The sequence below is a fragment of the Pleurodeles waltl genome, chromosome 4_2 (genome assembly GCF_031143425.1).
Source record: "Pleurodeles waltl isolate 20211129_DDA chromosome 4_2, aPleWal1.hap1.20221129, whole genome shotgun sequence".
Classification (NCBI taxonomy): Eukaryota; Metazoa; Chordata; class Amphibia; order Caudata; family Salamandridae; genus Pleurodeles; species Pleurodeles waltl.
In genome coordinates this window covers 286,853,843-286,867,322 of record NC_090443.1, presented here as the reverse complement: position 1 = coordinate 286,867,322, position 13,480 = coordinate 286,853,843, and the positions used below count along the sequence as shown (strand labels likewise).

At 42.2% G+C, this 13,480-nt stretch overlaps 1 protein-coding gene across 4 annotated transcripts in view; it reads left to right on the top strand.

Annotated features, from left to right (window-relative positions):
* Positions 1-13,480, top strand: part of NAGA (alpha-N-acetylgalactosaminidase) — a 315,980-nt gene that overhangs the window by 294,438 nt on the left and 8,062 nt on the right. The gene's annotated exons all lie outside the window — the stretch shown is intronic.

Here is a 13,480-nt window from a genome sequence, read left to right as displayed (position 1 = left end):
GCAGAGGCAGCTATTAAAAGTTGAGTGCTTAGGACAATGGTTTAAAGTATGTGAGCCAACAGCTTTGTGGCAACAAAGGAAAGTAAAGAGCACTTAGATTGGGGCCCTCAAAAAGGTGTGGCTTCATTAGCCACTCCTCTGTGGAGGAGTAGTGTTCTAACATTCTCCTTTTTCCTTACCTTCCCCAGAATGGTGCCTTTGTTATTTTCCCACCTGCTGCAATACTTTTTCGTGGGTTTTCTCCCAGATGAGGTGGGCGGTTCCCAGTAACGAGCACCTTAACATTCTCTGGATGTCACATCATCATCTGGATGCAACAATGGAGCTTTGAGGTTTATAAAACAGGAGGCTGTGGCAGCACCTGCCCACACCCAAAAAGACTTAGCCGCAGAATCTGCTTGAGGAGTAATTTGATAGTTATTGCTTAATAGTCCCCTTTGTTTACTGTTTTAGTATTGTTATTCTTGTCAGAAGAGTAAGACTTAGACATGGGATGCATTGGAACAGGAGGAGCCCCTCTAGCTGAGGCTTAGCATAGGACTGAATTACTGGTGATCCAAACCTCCAGTCCTTACCTTATAGCCACATGCAGTCACTGCCATGACGGCTGTCCCCCTGCTCATAGGTAGTGAGGCTCCCTTTCCAACATTTTTGAGCCACGCCGGCTCTTCCTTCTGCGCGGAAGGGTCTGCGTCCTGGCTGATAGCTATATTAAAGTCAGGCACCTGCTATGACATGTAAAGGGGAGCAGAATCCTTTAACACTTACCTGATATTTACAACAACCATAAAAAAAATAGACAATTTTAGCGGTTATTTAGGGGAAATGTCACATGTTCCATTTTTCTTTACTTCTTCTCAGTTTAAGATAGCCAAACTTTTTTCTTTTAAACAATGTAATGTCCTGTGCTAAATAATGGCTCCTGTTGTATCGCAGTTGTTTCTGTACCATTGATTACTCTCTGGACTTTGTGAACCTGAATTCTCTCTGTTTCCTGTGTTTTACGCTCCTCTTCCTGGCCTGGTCAATGAGAAGGTTTTTCTGGTCTCCATTTTTTCCCTTTTTGCTGAATCTGAGTTATTTTCTTGAGCATTGCTAGGCTTCCTGTTCCAATATGGATCCTGGTACAGCCTCTGAGGATATGATGCTCTATCTTCTAACCAAGAATACACTGCAAGCTTCGCCCAGAAGACCTGCACTTGACAGTTGGGGAGCTATCACCTTCCAGTAATGGATCATGTTCAAGAAGTGCCTCAAATTCAAGAACTTCTGGCAGCAGCTAAAAACCTAACACTACAAGTTCAAAACCTGACCACGTAGAATGCTTTGCTTGGTCAGTCATTGGCCATCTTACAACAAGGCACCCTTTATCATCGACTGACTCGGCGGAGATGAAATTCGGTGGCAGTTCTAGGAAGTTAAAAACAGTCTCAGAAACCTGTCAGATTCATTTCATATTTAAACCCCAGATCTATGCTTTCACCAGGTGGGGTTTATACTAAGTAATAGCACCAATAACGCATTGGCTTGGGCCATACCACTAGTTTCAACGGCCAGTTCTCTCTTGGACAACTTCACAGCCTTTCTTGTGGTGTTTAAAAATGGTTGGCCACCAAGACCACAAACTCTGTACCCATGAAGAGATTCTGGAAATCTGCCATGGTTTAATGGATCTTCATTCCACCTTCTCGAAATTCAAGGGCCATGCAAGAGAAGTTGTTTGAACTGACTCTGCCCTCTTCATTATGTTTTCATAAAGGGTTATGGGATGAATTAAAATCTGAACTTGCAAGAATTCCTCTGCTGTTTACCCTCCAAGATCTCATCCAGTTAACCATCTAAATTGATAGTTGTCCGCAGGGAAGATGTCTCGATTTACAAAGATGTTTCACATCCAAGTCAACTATAGGAACTGTTAAAGTGATACCCAAGTCTTCAGAACCTGAAGATGAGCACATGTAAGTGAGTTTCCCTAAGGGTCCCCTAAATGTGGAAGAAAGGGCAAGAAGACATAAGATCATATTGTGTACATATTGTGATCAAAATGATAACCTTTTGAATTCCTGCCCTCTATGCCCTACTTGAAGTTTAGAAATGCCGGGAAACTAAATAGCACACCCTTATGCAGGGAATAGAGGTGAATATTAATCAAACATCCTATTGTTGCCTTCTCAATTACATTTTCTCCAACAGCACAAAATAATTTTGTCCTGGAAAAAGAACTTTAACCTTTATTGAGTGGAGACATTCTTATCAGGAGCCCAACACATAGTAACTGCCCAAACTGCTCATAGAAACCTTCAGATTCTCCAACAGACTGAGTGCAGAAATAGCAGACAGGCCTGTTGGGCCTACTTCTTTCAACCTGAAAGTTTTACAACTGAAGAAAAAATTCCTCAAACCTTCATTGCTGCCATAACCACCACTGTTCTTGAATCAATTCATCAGGAATCCAAACAATTTAATCCATGCACACTAAAACAATTATATTCTTGTCTTCAAATAACATCATATTCTGTCTTCTGCACGCAGTCGTCCTTTGGTATGAAAAACAAACCATATGGAGGTACAGAGAGTGGACAGACTAATAGGATCTAAAGTCAATGGAGGATGAGATGATTAAACAATCACCCTAAGATAGAATATGATGACCGACTAGTGCTACCTATAGCAAACTAACAGTCCTGATGATGACCCTGGATAGATTGATCTACATAAAAGGGGTTGAAATGTCAACATTTTGATAGTGTGGATTTTTCTTGAGACTTCTGGACCTCTGGAGTAATATGAGTCCGCTTATAGAAGATCGCAGAGAATTTATGTTTTGACCACATCTTGTATATTTTGTACGGAGCACATTTGCACAAAAGTTTTTCACTACATTCACTTTCACTGCGCCATCACCATAGGAGCACCGTAAGGACTGAATTCAAAATCAAGAATGACTTTGTTTTTTAGCAAAGATATATTAAAATCTGAATTGATGACAAAATTTGCACATGTTTGAAGAGTGTTTAAAAATTGTTTACCAGGAAGACAAGGGTTTTACTTCCCTCTTTAACTATGAACGGCAGGGGGTGGCAGGAGGGCCAGCTCTGCAGTCAGGCTAGCAGTCAACTCCCAGCAGGCATCAGTGTTGTGCAGCATGGGATTAGCAGCAGGGCCTGGGGTCTGGGCATGCAATTCACCCAACCCCCTGTGAGTGCCAATCCCTCTCTGCACCCCCAGTGGACCTCCTTTTTTTCAAATTATTTTTTGCAGTGCTGCAGTACAGTGAGCAAGCATCACCTCCATGGTACTGCAGGACAGTGCAAGCTTTACTGAGTGAAGCTCGGAGGGTCCTGGGGTACAGTTCCCGCATGAGTACTGTGGTGCCTCACAAGAGGGCTGTGCTGGGTCTGCAAGAGTACATCAGTAGCCATGGACCGATAGGGTGGTCTTGCTGGGTCTCCCACATGAATGCGAGGTGGTCAGAGTGCCCCCTTATATCTTATTTTTTTCATTTGTTCAGGACATGGGACCGAGTCCCCGTAAACTGTATTGGCAACTGTAAAATCTTTCTTCAAGATGCCGCAAGCCAATCAGATCGCTTGGTCCCGCAGGACTTGTACCAGTCATGCTGGACCAAAAAAGCCAACAGGAGAAAAAGCCCTCTCGACCGATCGGAAACCCTTTTTTCTCTTCCAGAGGATCCACATCAGTAGTCATAAGCACTGAATTGTCCAACCTATGCGTGGCATCCTGGATTAATTTACTATATATATATATATATATATATATACACGTACATGGGCAAGCTCGTGTAAGAGCCAAAAAAAGGCATATATATATATATATATATATATATATATATAGACAACAATTGGCTTTGCAACATAAGAAAAGGCCAGAAATGCCCAAATTTAATTAGTTACATTTTAAAAACACTTCCAGGTATATCAAAACAGTAGTACATGTACAAATAACTTTTTTGTTAAAGAAAAATAAAGAGAATGAATAGCAATACTAGCACATAGGCTGCAAAGCTAGATCATTAAAAACTGATACTGTGCGTTTACAGGCTTCGCACCTGCTCCAGTGTCCCATCAGGAACCAGAGGTGACAGTTCAGTTTTTTCGGTCCCTGTTAGCAGGATCCTGGAGCACTGAGTTTGCCTTTCTTTGTGTTATTTCTCTAAAACACTTTTTCATACCTTGGTCTAGCCAACCACGCTTGATGTCCTGTAGGACTAGAGGTCTTTTTTCATTACTTTCTGACAGGAATTCTGCAGATTTTCCATTCAGAATGCCTTCGCTTTTTTTGAAGGGCCTTAAATGTGGCATGACAAGGCCCAGTTGACCCCCTTGACTTCTGCATCATATGTTCCTGATGAGCACCAGCCAAAAGCCTGCAGACACTGGAAAAAATGTCCAAAGAACCCTGAAGGATAGGCTGAGGTTCAGACTGCTTGGACTACAGGAGAAATGTCAATTTTCAACCTCAGGTTATCAAGAAGAGTGAGGAGAACATATTCCACATACCTCCGAGCTCTGCTTTCTATCTAAAGATTACCCAAAAGGTAGGTCGGAAGAACACAGAAAATCACATGAAAAATGCCGTTCCCAATCAACGTCAAGGCCTACGATATCGATAACAAGTACTGTGGCCTCATGCTTCCTGTCGAGATATGGTACCGCCCATTGATGTCGAGAAGACACAGTAAGTCACATTGAGACCACCATCAGCATCGGACCAAGAACTCCACTGAGACCTTCATCAACGGTGAGACCACCACCTTCAACGTCAGTACCACCACTGTCAACGTTGACAACTAAGAAACCTTCTTATTCAAGGTTGAGCTCCCCATTGTCTGCATCTTCATCAAAGAGACAAACAACAGAATGGTTTGGTCACCTTAAATCATTAGCAATTCCGCCTTTTCCTGATTCCGAGTTCTCCACAATGTGCTCACCTATGTGGCATGTGACACCAGTGGTCAGTCTGTATTTCACTCCCTGACCCAGAAGATCTGTGTCTCTACATTTCTCACCAGTGCCACCGGCTATTTCAATTTCATCACAGCGACCAAAATCACCAGTGGTCCCACAGACTTCATCTAGGCTTGCACCTAAAGAGACCACAAAAAAGGGGATGCACTAGATTCAGACCTCCAAGAACATCTGTATCTACAAGAAGATCATGATCTCCAGAACAATCTATTCCCCTTGAAGACACCATGGACATCGTAGTGAAAGATTATTTTCACACAGGACCACTAGGTGACCAAATTATTCCCAATCAGCATCACATCTACAGATCATTTCTCCATTAGAGATTACTCTCCAACACTTTCGGATATTCTACCAGTAACAGTATGACCGATAGTCAACATTAATATGTTTAATGAGATATTAAGAGGACCTATCAAATTAAAAATGTCAGTTTTTTTTAAACACTTCACCATAGGGCTTCTTCAAGACCTATATTGCACTTTGTTCCAGGTGTTTTGGAACCTGCCATGCAACTATTTATAAATCCATCTTTTGTAAAGTCAGCACCATCCAGGATGCTGTAAAAATATATGGCGCTTCAACAAGGCACTTTCTTTTTAAGATTAGACCTGTCTACTGGTTCATTGATATTTTCTGCCACAAAGAAATCTCACACAGTTACACCTTTATCCACCATTTCCCCCTAACAAGAAGAGGAAGCGTATGGATTCACTGGGAAGGAAGATTTGTGACGCAGGTGCTACCAGCATGAAAACATTAGTGCAACTGCCTTATTATGTTGATATGGCAGGTCTCTGTGCAACTCTTTGCAAATATTTACAGATTTACAAAAAAGCTGCCAAGGGAGGAAACTCAAGATTTTCAGGGAATCTTACAGGAGGGCATGATGGTCTCAAATCAGGTCATAGGTTTCACAGCAGATCCTTCAAGTCTATCTGTCCACATCTATTGTCAAGAAATTTGACTAAGATGCAATGTAGGAAGCTGGCCCTCTATGTAGTGTGCAAATCTAGGCACACTGTGCAAGGGGTCCAGGCAACCACACGTTGGTTTACAGGGGTAAAAACTAGATCACCTAATGCTCTAATTTTTAAGGTAGCTTGGTCGAGCAGTTAGGCCAATCTTGGAGAAGTACAAAGTATTTGTTGTACTAACAGTATCAATCTTGCAACTCACATACTCAAAGGAATAACTTGAGACCAATTTATAAATATATTTCAGATTTTTATGTAATTTTAAGACCAAGATTATCAGAATTGGTTAAGTACTTTTCAAGTTATGAATTTGTGATGCTTAATAAAAATGGTCTTTATGCATAATTACGCACCATAGGACTCAAAGGAAGATCACCTTTAAAAATACATATAAAATCGTACAATTGGTCTACCAAGGTTTTGTTTTGCAAGTTGGTCGAGGTCATCGATGGACACAATGTGCCAGCTGGGGAAGTTTGGGCTGCTCCCGGTTCCGGCGGGAGCGGGGGTAGAAGATCTCTGGAGGAGGTGCAGGGCCACTGCGGGGGACCACTTGGAAGAGCACTGTACAGTTTAAGTTTAAAGATGGTTCCATGGGGTCCCTTCGGAGTGTTGAGGTCCCAAGGGGTGGGGGACCCTTAGGGCACAGTGGGCCCTTCGGTGCAGGGCACTGGGCGCCCAGGTGCAGAATGAATCGGTGAGCCAGGAGCTGTGCGTAAGGATGCCCTCTGGAGCAGGAGGTAAGCTGGTTCAAGGGTCGTTTGCAGGACAACGGGGGTGCTCTGGTGAGAGGTCCATGGTGTTCCTGAAATCTCTTGACTGGGGCTTTCTCCTGGTCATTTTTCAGCTCTGGATGGGCTGGTTTTCTAGATGTCCGATGTTAGCCGACCAATACCCAGGGTGTTAATACAGTTTGCCCACTGGAGGGCGCAGTGCACCAAGCTTGGCACACTAGCAGGGTTTGTCCTCGTGGTCATGGTATAGTTTGGTCCAGCTGCAGCATCCGGTTCGGGAGTTAGCAGCTGGTCAGTGAACCCTCACTGGCTGACTGGCTTCTTGCAGTTGTTGAGTGGTACCTCCACACCGGAGGGAGTTATGTGGTGATTTTCGAAGCCTGTTCCACTGGGGTTCCTTAGAGTTTTCCAGTTGTCCAGCAGCTCCTTAGCAGCGATTGTCAGGTCCAGGGTACAGCAGGCAGGGTTTGACGCCTTTTCTTTGTTGCAGCAGGTCCACAGTTCTTGTGCCTTGGATCTTCTTGGCGCTGATCTTCTTTTATCAGTGAAATCTGATTCCCTGGTCTAGGGATGCCCACTAAATACAGTATTTAGTGGGCGTTTATAGGGAAAACCTGGTAGTGACCAATGGGTCATCTACCTAAGGGTGGCTACACCCACAGAGGGACCACTTCCTGTGGGGAGGGGTCACTTCCCTATACCTGGATGGCTATTTTTCCTCCATCCAAGATGGAAGAAAGTAAAATGGAGTGTCCACCTTGCAGGCAATATTGTTGGGAGTGGATATTCTCTCATGTTCAGATCTCCACCATCTACTATACCACCAAAGAAATCTCCTTTTATTTACATCAAGACTTACTTCACAAAGAAGTGGACATCCAATTTCAAAAGTATGCAGTGGAGGAAGCACCTTCTTACCAAAAAGGAACAGGAATTTATTCCTGTTACTCTTGGTGCAAATGAAGCATCCAGAATGAGAACTCCGAACCATTCGCAATCTGAGGCTGACAAACAGATGGATAAGGAGAGAGAGAGATTCAGGATGTTGGCCTTGCACCAAACCTACCCAGAGTTACATCAAGGGGATTGGGTATGCGCGATAGATCTTCAAGATGCATAATGACACATTTCAATCAGTTCCTCACACCATTTCAAAGTGCATCTCAGTGGTGGCTGCTTACCTGCAGAAACAGCATATTTTTGTATACCCTTTTCTGATGATTGCTTAATAAGCATGAGCTCCAGATACAGAGAGGAAATATTATCATACAGCAGTAAACATCTTACAGACCCTGGGGTTACAAATCAACTTCCAGAACTAACAATAACCCCAGCCCAGTACAAAAGATTCAATATTTAGGAGGGACACTAGACAGCATTGTTGCTAACATGCTTCCTATGGAGAGACTAGAATCTATCAAACAGAAGTGATGTAGTCTGAGCCACACACTCCATCTAACAGCATGTCTGATCTACTTAATACTGAGATTTAAGGCGTCATGCATTTTGAATGCACTGAATGCCAGGCTCCATGTCAGGCTATTAAAGCAATGCCTGGAAGGTCAAAGGAAAAAGGAATCAGGAAGCTGGGAGAATAAGTTAACATTATCCCAACCTGTCATACAATCATTCCATGTTGGTACAAAACAACCAACCTTCTGAAAGGGGTCCCTTTTCATCAGGACATGCCTTCACAGACTATAGTAACAGATTTATCGCTGCTCACATAGACCATCTACAGGTGCAAGGAGCATGGCCGAAGAAAGTTAAATCCTTTCACATCAACCTCTTGAAGTTGAGGGCTGTCCATCTAGCTCTAAAACCATTTCTACCCTCATTCAAAACAAATTCACTTCTTGTTCAGACAGACACTGCAACTACAATGTATTACCACAACAAACAGGGAGGAACACATTGGAGAATACTGTCTATGGAAGCCCAGACTATGGGCAAATGGTTCTGGCAATAAATCTAACAATTACAGTGCTTCACACAAGAAAATCACAACTGGATCATCAACAGCAATGTACTGCAAAACATCTTTGACAACTGGGTCATCCTGAAATAGATCTTTTTGCCAATGCAAACAACAACAAATGCCCAAAAGTTCGCTTCAGAATACTGCCAACTAAGAACTATCGAGAATGTCTTTTTTCCAAAAAGTGGCATTTTCAAACTTACAATCCAAAAAACCAACTTTACTAAAAGATGTATTTTTATAGTGTGAGTTCAGAGACCCCAAACTCCATTTCACCATCAACTCCCAATGGGAAATTACTCTTAAAAAACATTTCAAGGCAATCCCATGTTACCCATGGGGGAGATAGTCCTTGCAATAGTGAAAGACGAATTGAGAAGTATTTTAATATCAGGACCTGTAAACCATACCAGTACATGTCCTACCTTTTAAACATATTGCTCCCTGCGCATGTGCTTCCTTGGGCCTACCTTGGGGGTGACTTTCAAGTAGTAAAAAGGAAGGTTTGCACTTGCCAGGTCGAAATGTCAGTTAGAACTGCCCACACAGACACTGCTGTGGCAGGTCTGAGACATGTTTACAGGGCTACAATCCGTGCTGCAGGCCCATTAGTAGCATTTGATTTGCAGGCCCTGGATACACATGGTACACTGTACTAGGGACTTACTAGTGAATCAAATTTGCCACTCATGGATAAACTGATCACCAATACATTTTAGAAAGACATAATATGCACTTTAGCTCTGGTTAGCACTGGTAAAGTGCCCAGAGTCCTAAATCCAACAAAACAGATCTAACAAAATAGGAGGAAGAAGGCAAAATGTTTGGGGGTAATGCTGCAAAAAGGGCCAGGTCCAACACAGGCATAACAGACAAATGTAATTGTTCTCTATGAAGTTATGAAGACAAAGCGGTTTCTTGTATTGATTAATTTTGTAGTGAACCACTGTTTTCCCTGATATTATGCTCAAAAGAGCCTTAGACATTATTCATAAGACTAGGGTTGTTAAGAGAACTCATCTCTTCCTTTTTTCTGCAGGTAGTGTCAGTTTTTCATGTAAATCAGACTGCCTCTTTACCAACTTTCTTATTGAATTTGTTTAATCCAGTGGGAGTAAGTCCTTCATTCACTGGATTGCAAGAGAGTATTAAAATATCTTGATACGACAAAAAAGATCAGACAATCTGTTCACCTATTTGTAACCTACGGTCCTCTTAGGACTGGTTTCTCCACTTCAATACAATCCATTTCCAGGTGGCCTGTCTTGTGCATTATTTTCTGTTATGTTATCAATTGATATAATATCTCTCTTTAGTAAACCTAATGTTCATTCAAATAGGAGACAGACAGGAACTATGACTCTGTTAAGAAACATACCTTTTAGACTTAGCTCTCTTTGCAGGATCACCCCCAAAATGTTTGCCTTCCCCCTCCTGTTTTCTGAACTTGTTCTTGCTGGCTTTTAGGACTCTGTGCACTTTACCACTGCAAACCAGTGCTAAAGTGCTTGCGCTCTCCCCCAGCACATAGTACAATTGGCTTACACCTGATTGGTACATTTAATGTACTTGTAAGTCCCTCGTATAAAGCACCACAGGTACCCACGGCCTGTAAATTAAATGCTACTAGTGGCAGCAGCATTTATTGTGCCACCTACTAAAAGTATCCTAATAAAACATGCCTCTAGCCTACCATTGCAGCCTATAGTGCCATTTTAAACTGCTAATTTGACCTGACAAAATAAACCTTTTGCCAGGCCTAACCCTTCCATTTTAATACATATTAGCCACTCTAAAGTAGGCCCTAAACAGCCCCTAGGGCTGGGTGCGTTATATTTCAGAATTAGGATGTGTGCTTTTACGTTTTACATGTCCTGGTAGTGAAAAACTCCTAAACTTGTTTTTCACTACTGTGAGGCCTACCTCTCCCATTGCATAACATTGGCTTACCTTATTACTAAGTGCTAACTTTTGATTGGGAGCAATTAGAAATAACAAGTTTGGACTCAAATGAATTGTAAATTAAAATCCGCTTTAATGGTAAAGTCAGATTTTGGATTACAATTTTTAAAATACCACTTATAGAAGGTTGACATTTTCCTACCCTATACTGTGTGAAGCCTAGGAGTTTCCAGTTGCCTGAACCTGTTGATTGCTCCACCACCAGGAATGTGTATTTAGGCAAGGGAGTGAACCACAAGACCTCAGTATAGATAGGCAGGAGGAGAGCTGGTCCCTGCCCCCCATACATTTCAAATGGCTACCTCTGGCATACTTACAAAGGAACTTGACACCAGCCTTTTGGCACCCTGGACCTCTTGGAGCCTGGGGAGGGGAAGTAAGGAGAAGGAAGGCGTTTTCCAGAACCATATGTGGGGAAGGTTAGAAGCTTCCCCCACTTCAAAGGGTGGCACCAGGTATAAATATTGGACCTCCCGAACCTCTCATCAATACACTCCTAGATCTGTAGGAGACTTCTGAAGGACTGCCCTGTCCTTCAGAGTACTGACCTGCTGCTTGGAGCCTGCTTTGTTCTTCCGAGGGCTGCCCTGCTGCTTTAGGTCTGCCTTGCTGCTTGAAGGAGAGAGGATCATCTCCTTGAACCCAGGACTGCCGGAGTGACTCCAAGGGTCAGCTGGCTGACGTCATGTTTTGAGCTATAGGGATGCAACCAGTTCCAGGGGCCTCCATGCAACTGCTGAGCTGACCTGCTGCACCTGACCCTGCCTGGTCCTGCAGCTGGACCTGCCTAGACCTGCCTGAGTCCTACTGACCTCTGCTGTATGGAGTTCCTGGTCCCCAAGAGGTGCCTCCCCAGGTCCTTGACACATGGCTGGCAACAGTTGATCTCCTGTGAAATCCTGAAGTTTTGAAGTCTGTGCCTGGACTTTGAGATGGTAACTTTGTCAGCAGGACTAACTTGGTCCCTGTGTCAGGCCCGCACTCCATTACGGTTGGCCTGAACTTGTGACTTGACCAGATACCTACAGTTAGCGCATTCTTCTTCTTGGTGCTAGTTTTGCTTAAACCTTTAAAATTGAAAATCTCTCGTTCTACTGATTGAATTTTAGTAGATTTAGTCTCGTTATATTTATTAAAGTGTATACTAGTTTTCAAAATTGTTTTGGGATTTTTAATGTGCAGTGTTTTAACTTTATTACTGTTTGTATGCCCCATAAATACTTCACACTTTGCCTCTAAGTTAAGCTTGGCTACTTTTGTGCCAAGCTACCAAACGGTTAAGCACAGGCTAATGTAATTACTTTTATTGTTCACTCTGACACGGATTTTGGTTCTTGCTTGAGAAGATTTTGTCAGCCTGGTCAGCCAATAACCACATTTCTTACAATACCTATTTTAGAAATATGTAGAGCTGCAACATGCAGATCGATACATATGTTCACCAGACATTATTGTTTGGGTAAGAGTTGATGCCCAAGAAGGCCAGGACTCTTTAAGAAATCGTTTTGCATAGCGTAGAGTCTTATCTGCCTTCTTTCTGCTTGTCCACTGTCTTTTTTAGTATGATGACCTTGCTAATCTATTCAGTGCTTATGACTATTGTTAGAGGAATCCCCTGTAAGAGAAGGAAATGTTTCTTACCTTTAATCCTAGTTCTCTTCCTTGGGAATTCATCAAAGTCATAAGCAACCCTCCCACTTCCACAGACAAGAGTTAAAGGTGGGGATTTCTATTCTATTCTCATAATCTTTATCTACATAAAAATGAATTGGTCTGTCATCTGTGGTGGAAGCTTGGACACTGCAGCAGGAGTGAAGCCCTTAAAGGCACAATGTCAGTTTATAATGGTCTAGCTGTGCAGCTTATGTGATAGCATTGCCCTCAATTTCTTTTATTTTTCATTTTAAAAAGAAATAGGTTTGTGATAGGTATTCTAGTCTATATACATCTAGTGACTGTTTTAATTTAATTGGGATTTTTTAAAATTAAACACAAATGAAACGTGGCCATTTCTGGCCCTTTCTTAGGCAGCAAAGCCTGTTGGCTCCATAGATTAGCTTTTTTGTCTTTTACAAGAGCTTGTGCATATATAAATATGTATATTTTCTAAAGAGCTCCAGGATCCCTCTCGTAGGTTCAGTGCTTATGAATCTGGTGAGGATTCCCCTGGAAGAGAACTAGGATTATAGGCAAGAAACATTCCCTATTTTCATTTATGGGACCATGGGAGTCCGGTTGGACACCAGCAGAACCAACCGCCAGTTACATCTTTTTTTAACTCCTTCATGACCACACCGAGCACCTCTTTAAGTGCAAATTTCTTGAAAATTGTTAAATAGGTTTATACCAAATAGAGAAAATCACATTTTCAGAATAAAGATGTAACTTTCTGTAAACTTTTGTGTAATTCTGTCCAGTTGTTTTTTCTGTATTTTTTCCCAAGATTTCCTATGGAAGTTAACATGGGAAAATTATGCATTGGGACCCCACCTTTTTCTCTGCCCCTCTTGATGGATCACCCAAAAACTTTCCAGGAAGGAGCTTAGGTGGATGAATTTGTTTTGGGAAAGTTTCATGACAGTTAGTCAAATGGTGCTAATGTTATTAAGGAAATATAAAGGCGCTCTTCCTATGGGAATCTATGGAAATATTATGTATCACTAATCAATAGTAAAGAAATTTACTCTCATCAGAACTTTCTGCATGTTTTGAGGCGGTTCTGATATCTTGAGAGTTGTTCAGATCCATCGACACATAACCACTATTGGAGTTTGTGTGTGGCTCTTGTATGACAACCCCATCAATAGTCAATGTATTAAAAGAGACATTTGTCATATATCA